The following is an 11,058-nucleotide window of genomic DNA, read 5'->3' on the forward strand; positions in this document are numbered from 1 at the left end:
CTTTCCCTCCCAGAAGGGAATCAGACTCTAGACCTCAAGGCTCTCTAGTGCTGGAGTCAGAGAGCACCATCCCACTGGACAGCCCTTCCATGGGAGAGCAGGCTTTCCTACAGAGGGAGCTCTCCACAGTACTCCGGCTGAATGACGGAGTAGCCTTGGGGTTCTCTCCCATCTCAAATGCTTTGGGAAGGAACTTAACCCTCCCCGAATTTGTAGAAGCATTTTGTGAGAAACTGGTATCCTATTAAATTTTCAATAAAAGCGCCAAGAGAAAAACATTTATGAATGGAGAAATGAAACCCTTGAAAAGGAAATTTCTGGAAAAGAACAGAAGGATTAATGTTGCCAACACTCTGTGGATTTTTTTTCTTTTTCTTTTTTTTTTTTGGCACTGTTCAGTTCTGTCAAATGGCCACCTTGTAGTAAACAGCTTTTTTGGCAAATTACCATAAGAATAAAAAAAAACCTTTAAATTCCCACATGAAATTAAAAAGCACTCTACCAGATCCGATTTATTCTAACATAATCAGTGTTGGATTCATTCTATGTACAGTTTGCATCAAGTTAAGATAGATGTAGCATTGCAGAAATTCTTACAGAACAGATTACTCAGGTCTCACTGTATATCAGAGTACAGGAATGCCTCCTTTGGTTTTGGGACACACTCTTTTGGGACACCTTCTGACACTGGTGGAAGGAATGCTGTGGTTTTTGACGTCTACAAACCCAGCTCAGATCTTGAAAGAAATCTAGTGAAAGAGAACTGATTCTTACAGCCAGATAATAATGAAAGAAAAAATAGTTTTTTAACATTTCCATGATCACAGTTCTGTGACAGCTGCAAATCCAATTTGTACAGTTTACAAGAAAAAAATTTTTCTTTTCATATTGCAAACTCAGCCTGGGATTGGAGACCCAGGTGGATTTCTCCAGCTAATGCATCAGCTTGGAAAAAAATTACAAATATACAGGAATTACAGCTTGGCTAACAAGTCTGCAAGTGATGTATAAAGCAGAATTTGAGCCTAGCTCTCATTCTCAAAAGTTTAATTGGCTCCCTTGGGCAAACTGTGAAGAAAAGAAACTGACATAACTCTAGAACTGAGGTGGCCGAAAAGCAGCTTCAGATCATAGGAAGTGTAATGCTCGGCTCTGAGTTACTTTATTGGTGCACCTTCAAGGCAGGCTTTTGCACAATTTTTGAGTGCTCAAAAATATTTATTTCTTAGCAGTCATAGTAGAATGCTGGGAACAACATGCCACCAGTTCAACATTTGCAGGTTTGTCCCTTCCTCATCACCCCAGGCATTACAGACAAGTCTTAGATGGACATGTAAACCTTGAGGAAATACTGGGGAAGAACTATGTTACTCAAAATAGGCTGATAATTATTTTTACCAAGCTGCTATTTTCACTCAGCTTTTTTTGGTCTTTTCTTTTCTCCTCTCCTCAGGTTCTTATAGCTTTTCATGTCAGCATTCACCTCTAAAGACTTTGAATTACTGACAATTCCCAAATCATTCCTCTTATTCTAGCTTTTTTAATCTTACCTGATCTTGTTTTACAGACTCTTATTCACAGATTGACAATGTTTTTGACAGCAAAACTGAGCCATTGTTATATAACTGATATAGAGTAGGCTTCACTGCTGAGAAAAGGTTGCTGAATCTACTTTGTTTTTCTTACTCTTATTCTTGCCTACTTTCCAGCTTCTGCTTCTATAAAGAAAAGATTCAATACACAGAGATAGGCATGATTTCTTGAGTGCAGATTACTGTGCTTGAGTTTAGAACTCTGGATTTATGGTGAAGCTGGAGAGAACTTAATTCAGTTGTTTCCATGATGGGCTAAATTGTTTCTGAGAGGGGGGACGAGTTTCATGATGCCTGGCTGGGAGATGATGCCAAACTATCACTGAAATTGAGATGACTGATGAAGCAGGAGCTGATGCTGAGTGACAGGGCCGTGCTCTAATTGGAGGAACCACATGGGCACTCGTGAGCACAGTGCTGCTGCAGGGCAGGTTGGCTGGCACAGCTCTGCCCACCAGCCAAGGGCTGGCTCACAGTCCTGCCCAGGCATTGTTCCCTTCCCTGATGGATGGCAGACTGCAGGGTCTGTAAGACTTGGAGGGGATGCCAGCTTCTGCTTGGAAGTTCTGCCCAGAGCCAACTGGCATGACAAAAGAGCTGAATATCAGTGGTTTGTTACAGATGAATGATCCTTTTCAGGACAAGGCACCAAGTGCTTTTGTTTTTCCAAATGCTGACATTTTACCCCTGTTCCCCTGTTTTTTTTTTTTTTTTTGTTTTGTTGTTGTTGTTGTTGTTTTTTGCTAGCTGGCATCTGTGGTAGGGCCCAGAACATATCCAGATTTGCTGACTGGCTGCTGGAGTTAAGCTGCTGCTTCTTGAATTGCTGCTCTCTTCAGCCAGTCCTTGTGGAGAAGAACTTTAGGTGTGCTGCTCTACTGGTATTTATGGAGGTCTGTGATGAGTTGATGCTGGCTAGGGGCCAAATGCCCACTAAAGACCTTCTATCACTCCTGAGATGGGCAGGGGAGAGAAAATACAAGGAAAGGTTTGTGAGTTGAGGTAATGACAGGAACAGATCACTCAGCAATTATGGACTCAACTTCGGGGAAAAAATAAAAATATTAATCAAATCAGAATTAGATACAAAGAAATAAAAAACTAAATCCTAAACCACCTTTCCTCTACCATTCCCTTCTTCCCAGGCTTAACTTCACTCCTGATTCTCCATCTTCTTGACCCCAGGGACACGGGGCAACAGGAAGGGAGGCTGCAGTCAGTTCATCTCATTGTCTCTGCTGCCTCATCATGGAGAGGATTAGGACTCCTCTCCTCACACTCTTCCCCTGCTCCAGCATGGGATCCCTCCCATGGACACAGTCCTCTTCTGCCAGCAAGTCCTTCCTATGGCCTGCTGTCCTTCACAAACTGCTCCAGGGTGAGTCACTTTTCCATGGGATCATGTTCTTCAGGAGCAGGCTGCTCCAGTATGGGACACCCATGGAGTCACCAATCCTACCAGCAAACCTGCTCCAGCATGGACTCCTCTCCTCATGGGTTCACAGCCTCCTTTGGGGATCCAGCTGCTCCAGCATGGGGTCCTCCATGAGCTGCTGGTGCATCTCTGCTTCACTGTGGACCTCTGCAGGCTACAGGGGCACAGCTGCCTCACCATGGGCTGCAGGGGAATATCAGCTGAAGCAGGGGAATGTCAGCTGGGCACCTTTCCACTGTCCTTGGTGTATGCAGAGCTGTTCATCTCCAATTTGGAGCCTGCTGGTATTTGGCTCCATAGGATACAGGGGAAGCTTACAGCACATTCTCACAGAAACTACCCCTGTAGTCACACTCAGTACCAAAACCTGGCCTCACAAACACAATACAAAGTCCAGAGGAGGAAGAGAAGAGTTAATAGAGTCCTTTCAATACTGTTTAGTCAAGTAGTGTTCTTTTAGAGCTTTGTATTCTGAAGATCCATCCAAATCCCAGCAAAGAAAAATCCCTTTTGCTATTTTCTATTTTCTCTTTCCTTTATGATGTAAATGATATTGTATTTCCAACTGTACCAGACTACCATTAATGCAGATACAACTAGATGAGAAGAATGGTACCACACTGGCATTTTTGAGAATAGCAATGTTGCATCTTGCAATGCCTGAAATGTGTTGCATTCTTAGTTTACATTACCAAAATCCAATAATAATAATCGGTCCAATTGTGAACAACAATCGGCAGCATCATGAGAATGATGGATAACCAATATATTGAAATTTTCTTTTTGTACTGATTCTGATCACACCAGATTTGTGTTTGCATTAAACTTTTCTTCATGACAGAGGGTTGTAAGTATGGGTGTATACCTGTAAAAGATCTAGAAGACCTCTTCTGAACAGAGTCCCATTGACTTCAACAGGTTAATGCAGCTCTGGAACTTACTCCATGACACTAAATTAAAAACAATTTAGCATAATGCCTTTTCTGCTGTTTCTTACTCATAATTTTCCTATTATATCCTCATAAACCCTCCAAAGCTCCAGTACAAAATCAAATCCTTTGCTTGTCACAATTTAAACTTGAATTCAATTACTCCTGTTCCCATGTTGTCTGGATAGTATAGTCCTATATGGACAATAAAATAAGAAGAAGTGTGGTAATTACCATGCCCACAGGCAGTATGTCAGCCTGTGAGACAGGCAGTGGCTTAAAAGGTAGTCAGACTTTTCTTTAAGTGGCTTGTCTTTTTATTTGATGGCATAAGAAACACAGTAGGCTGCATTTTCTGCCAGGGTAATGGGGTGAAACTGTACCCATTTACAGCACCAGAGTTCCCACAGCAGCATATAATTTATAGTTTTTTCTGTAACAATGTTCACTGTTAGTACATCTGAAACCAAACAAATCTTTGTGAGACAGATGGTTCTTATTTTTGGAACAAAAAAGATTTCCTAAAACAAAAGATTGCATTCCTAGTTTTCCAATAAAGGGTCAGTGTTGTTGTTTTGGGTCTTTTTGGCTAAGGTAATAAAAATGGGAACTTGAAGAATTTGAGGCAGGTTTGGGCCAAGTTCTCACACTGCACCCTCCATTGTACAGCTTTAAGCTGGGACGTGTATAAACTCTGTCTTCATTTAATGTAAATATTGCCTATATAAAGGCCCCCCTTAGACTTTCAAATTCTTTAAAAACATGTATGTTCTTTTAACTGCCTCTTCCTTGCCTTGCTGTGGAGAAAGTAGGTACTGATCAATATCCTATGGCACAGAGGAAAATGTGTCTACTGTGTGTGCCTCAGGGTTTGCTGGGTTTTATGCCTGTCTCCCAAACTGCTGAGTTATTGAAATATTTCAAGGCCTGTTTCCTTTGCTGCTAGCATCTCATAATGGTAACACTAAGCTCAAAATTAAAAATCAGTCTCTAGGTTCTCAGAATAACTTAGTGAAGGGAATGTGTATCCTGTTTTGTGGCATCTCAGCAGCATCACTCCCCTAAGGTAAGCATAATTTGCCTCTCGTGACTAGTTTATTTCAAACTGTGGGTTGCACAAAAAGGGAAGGAACTGAAGAATCACCAAGAGAGGTAGAGATCTTTTGGAAGTCATTTTATTTAAAAGAGTAGAAAAAGGAATTTCTTCTAGGATATGCAGCTTGTAGGTGGTGAGTCACAGTGGAAGGTGTACTTCTCTCTCTGAGTGGTTGATGGTTAGACGCTCCCTTTCTTCTGTACTATGTGGTTTCCATTTGAAAGCTAATTACAACTGTGGCAAGATCACATGATGATCAAGACCACAACTTCCTGCACTTGGCTGAGCTCTTGGGGATTGATGATAACTGATCCATGAGGAAAACAGTACCCACTTTTGGGCACAGTACCCACAAAAATGTGGTGTCATGAACTAGTAGATACCATCCACTTCTGTGAGCTGGGGTGATACCATACCTAGGGGTTTTGTCTACTTGATTTTTGTAAAAGTGAATCTATTAAATTCAATTCTCACTTCCCCCTCTCACACAGAGAAGATTTATTTCAGGATGTCATTTGGAATAAGACTTTTTCTTGTGCACATGTTGTATTTTTATCTGTTCTTCCTTTGTTCGGTGTGTCAACAATTTATTAGTGGCAGGAAACAAAAGTCCTATTCTGTATAGCAAAACAGCACAATTAAGATTTTTATTCATTTTTAGATTAAACCAATTTTTTTTCTTGGTTTTGCATATAAAATTGTCTCCTTTGCTTCTAATATATTATAATGGTACATCTGGCCTCAAAATTAAAAAGCAGTCTCTATCCAAAAGGCATAGTCCATATACTGAGGAAAATTTGTGAGAAGCATTGGTGGTAATAAGGGTCTCTTTGCAAAGTATTTATTGCTTTAGTCGAGTTCATTACTTTGAATGCCTCATATTTCTGTACACAGGAAGAGTTCTGTGACAGAATTATCTTTAGAAATTGTTGGTCACCTGCATTGCCAGTCATTTGAGAGACAAAATGATTGTTTCTACCGTCTTTGTTCCCATATAGAAAATGAAAATAATTCCAAAGCATATAAAGACCAATACATCACAAAAGGCAGGTTTGTCTATTGCAAACATAATTTCCACATGCAGATGTTATCTGAGTATCTTGCAAATGGAGACCACAGAAGTCAAGCATGACAGCAAGCCAAAAGCACTGTTAATTATCAGACTGTACATGCAAAGCAGGCAGGTAGGCACACGATGATTCAGATTGGCACCTTGAGAACTCAGATGTTGAGGGCATGAACTGTAGCTGGAATAAAGTGAGCTAATGTATCAAACTTATGAAAATGTACTAGTTGATAATTTACTATCCATAAATAGACCTTCTCCAGGAGCAAAATAATTTGTACTCTGAGATGTGAGAATCCATTTTTAAATGCTATTCTTTTACCAAATTATGCAGCCAGGGCAATAACAAAAGCTCAGTTGCAACTAGGCAACTGGGTGTGGATCTTTTCTTTTGAACACCTCTGCAGAATTATGATGGATTCTAGCTGCAGGCCACACTTTCTGTGTCTCCAGAGCCTTGTCTGAAAGGGATCAGCTCCAGCTGCTCAGTCAGGTTTCAGGTCACCATTGTGACTTGGTGTTAAGATGTTGAGCTTTGTCCCAGAGAGATGATAATCTAATGGACGGAAAAATGGATGTAAAAATTATCATTTCCTATTTCTGTAGGATACCCCACCCAGAGAATTATACTTTTTTTTCTTTTCTGTAGTGTCATATAAGTACTTAAAATTATACTTTAAAATGAGTGAAAAGTAGTTTTTCTGATGTCTAAGTGATTCAGCAATGCAAGTCCAACTGGAGAGTAATTTCATAAGGATATTTCTCATCTCTTTAAGATAATAAACAAACCTTGATGATGAAAGCTAATACTAATAGAGCCAGGACATTTAGTAGGACAGATATTCCTAGATTGTGGGACTTAACAGACAAATTAAAGTTTTTAAAACCTCTGACTTCTAATCAACACGATGTCTCCTGGAAGCATCATGTGCTTCAAATGCAACTGAAACTACAGGGCTTTCAGAATTTAATTATGCAGACATTTGGCCAGGGCAAGAAGGCTTACTTTTCTGCTCTTTAGAGAACTGATGCAGTTTCATGACATGTTCAGGGCTTTACTTTCATATGTGGTCTACATGAGATACCTCTGTGATAAAGCATGCAAGAAAGGAGTTGTTCTTCTCCTTCCAAGTGGCAGAACCTCAGGTTGTGTTCAGACTATTCTGGCTTGATTCACTCTATTCTTCCCTCCTGCCACTAAGCCACTTATGTCCTAACAGGCAATCTCAGCTTCCATATCTTGAAATCCCCTAAGACTGTTTTAATTTTGGCATTTGAGTCGGGCTGATTTCATTTATGTCCCTTATGGATGGCAGAGCACTTTAATACAGGCTGTTGCTTTAGAACAGTGTGGTGAATAATATAAATAGCTGTTCAGAGAATATACAATAGATGCTGTATCATTACTGAATTATTTACTTCAACCAAATATTAGTGCCAAGATACAAGTCAAATCAATGGTGTTCAACAGTACATAGTGTTCACATAATGTCTTAACCACGTAAGCTTAAAAACTGCTTTTGTCTGAGAGAAATACTCCAAGTGAGCACCATTATATATGCAATAAAACCCACTCCATCTGATTTGTGAAAGCCAGACTGTTTCTAATTACCACAAGCATTTTCTGACTCTTTCTTCACATTTCATAAATGAGCTACAGAAGGGCTTCCAACTGAAGACTCAATCAAGCATCTTGATGAGATGAATGAAGAAAAAGTATCCATCAAGTCAAAGCTCATATCTATAACTGAACCAACTGAATTTTAAGCACAGCTGACCTCTGCCCATGCTCAGCCAGGGTTTGCAGCTATATTTGGTCCTTCAGGAACTATTCATGAATCACTTTGGTTCTTCTATTCATTACCAAAGCACTGTTGAAGAAAAGAAACTCTATAAATAAAGATGTCTGTCTAAAGGATATTTTTCTAGTCTTGAAAATGCTGATTTCTTATTTTGCCACAACAATGAGGTGTTCTGTTTTTCCCAAAAGGGGCAGTTTGCTTTTTGTACCTGCTAATAAATTCCTATGTACCTTGGTAAAGTTTGCCTCAGTCTAAGCAGCTGGTTTTGAAAATAGCTTGACCAGGTGGCCACTGCATTTACAAATATACTTCCTATTTATAGTTTAATTAGAAATTTGTAACTAGTCAGTGTAACAAACCAAGCTGTTTCCATGTGACCAGAATTTCCAACACTTTTGTGCTCTTCCAGGGACAGCAGCCCAAGCCTGAGGAAGGACTCATTGGGGTAGTCTGTGAATAAACAGAGAACACAAAAGAGTCACTCTTTCAAAGACAAAGAAAGTATTCATAGATATATCTCAGCACACCGTCTCACCTTTTCATCTTGGTAATTATTGTGGTGTTACAGAGCAGAATTGTTTCTATTAAGAGCACTCACTGACAAATATGCCTGTCTCATAGTTCTTGCCTTTCATTCGGCCTTTTCTGCTGGGCACAGAGAAGTTCCCTGCACCACTGCTTGGTGTGAAAGTCAAGCATCCTCTCCAGAAAAGGCTCAAGCATCAGCTAAACTCTTACATAATCATACACAAGTTTTCAGCCTGGACTGGTAGCCTTTTGGCATTTCTCTTGGTCTGCTATCAGCCTGCTGAGGTTGGGATGTCGCTCTGCTCACAAAGTCCAGTCTAAAGGTTAGAGCAAGGTTTGGGCACAGCTTAGCCCAGTCCTGGTCATCCATACTGCAAGGTCATCTTGGATTGTCACAAGTCTTGCTCTCTGTGCATCTCTGCTTGGATGTTTCATTGGAATTTCTTTGGTCATGTTCCACAGCTCTTACCCACTGTATCCATTCTGAAATGTTCTGTAGCAAATGATTGGCAAATTGTGAGGGAAAAAATGTGAGAAAATTAGATTAATCCTTTTCAGGCAATTAAACTTCTCATTGTAGTGTGAATGATCTAAATCTAAGAGAAATGGTGAGACCTATATTTTCTCTTTACGACAGGTAGAAAATGTCACTATATCTGTGTGAGAAAGTTTTGTGATTGGCTGGAAAGGTTCTGCTGAGATGGTAATGCCTTCATTCTCAGACATTGCTCCTTTTGTCAGCTCTCACTGCCAAGTAATCAATCCTTTGAGCTGCACTCACTATTTAGGATTTGTGAGTTCCATGTACATTATCACTTCATGCCGTGGTCTGAACCTGCCTCCAGCAAAGCCCTGCCTTGCCATCACAATAATACACCGTATTTCTTGTTGTCTGACAGAAGAAAATCTTGCTCCACTGCAGTTTGGCAAGCCTATCTGTTGCCAGGGCTATTCACCAGGGAACAGGGACTCAGTGGACAGAGGTGGGCAGTGGCAAACAGGAGCATCAGCAGCACAGCGAGCTCAGTTTCCCTGTTTGAACCTGGGTTCCTGCCAAAGAGTGAAATCTGCACCTACAACCACTCACTCTCTCTTGCATCTCCTTTCTTGGCTGGAGGAGTGCTCAGCACTCCCTAGTGAGCTCTTTCAGCCACACCCAAGCATTAATTGCTCAGTAAATTGTTTTAGTAAAGCTTGAATATTCAGCTTATTGCAATTTTAATGACTAGGAGATTGACAGAGGCTGAAGTCATACTACCTGTGATGTATTATTTTTTATAATTGTGGATCTGCTTTCTGTTCATCCACGAAGAAATCTGTATACAAGCATGATATTTATAAGGTTTTATTCCTGTTCTGGGCAAGATTTATGTGAAGAATCACAAGCTGCTTCTAACATTTACTATGCAGCAAACTTGGATTAAACCTCGCATGAAAGATTTTATCTCCTGGTTTCCAAATTTGCAGAAGGTCTTATCCAAACTTGTTTTTAGTGCATAAATGCTCAGGCAAATCACTGCCTGTAACAGAAAGATAGAAAGGCTTAGAAAATACGACCTTAGAATGGAGAAACCTTTACATTGGTGCAAAGAGAAAGAGAATCAATTTTTGGTTGCATCTACAATGAACAGAAGTAGTAATGAGGTTAAATTGTATCAAAGGAGATTTGGGACAGACATCAGGGAAAACTCTCTAATGGTGGTGATAATTAACCACGAAATAGCTTACCTTGAGGGAACATGGGTTCTTCCTCACGGTTACAGCTTTTTAATATTGAAAAACCATCTATGAGAAGCAGATTAGGTTTCCCTGTTTCTCCCTTGTTGCAGGGTAATGGACTAGACACCCCCTGCAATCCTGCCTGTAACTTTGTCAGCACTAGCTGGTGAGTCAGAATGAGACTATAGATTTATTGATCATTGTGATTTTGTAATCAATTCTATGCAGAATTAGTGATTTAGATACATTTACATAGTGCAAACATTTTCACAGGATGGTGTTCAGGCAAAGCAGATACTGCAATTCTGAAGTACATACTAGAATCAGAACTGCTGGTTTCTCTTGTTTTCTCCCTGGAAAACAATTTCAATATTTGTGTTATAGACATTTAGATATGAGTTTGCAAATTATTTTGCTGTGAATTGCAGACTTACTTTTTTTCCTCCCCTTTGTAAACACTGAGAAATTTTGTGAACTGCTTAGGGCAATCTGCTAGCAAATAAATGTACATACTGCTCTTTCATAGGGACAGAACTTTTACCCTTTAGAGGTGTTGCACTAAAAAATCTAAAATAAAGATAGCAGAGATGGATCCAAGTGTTTGGACAAAAGTTTTGAGTGTGGTCTAATCAGTTACATCAAGAAATGTTCGGATCAGTCAGATCTCAACAAATTATTTTGACTGCTTTTTTAACCTGTGAATTGGCTAAATTAGATTCACTCTTGTATAGCTAAAAGGACAAATTTTTCTGGTTTTATTTATAGCTCTGGGGTAGAAACTATTGCACCTGCTCATACTCATAGATAAAACCTTTCACATTTCACAGAAGAAATTATGTAGGTTTTTAATGGAAAAAAAGAGTATTTGTTACATAAAAATGTTGCTTACTT

Source organism: Geospiza fortis, unplaced genomic scaffold (assembly GCF_000277835.1).
Source record: "Geospiza fortis unplaced genomic scaffold, GeoFor_1.0 scaffold23, whole genome shotgun sequence".
NCBI classification, from domain to species: Eukaryota; Metazoa; Chordata; class Aves; order Passeriformes; family Thraupidae; genus Geospiza; species Geospiza fortis.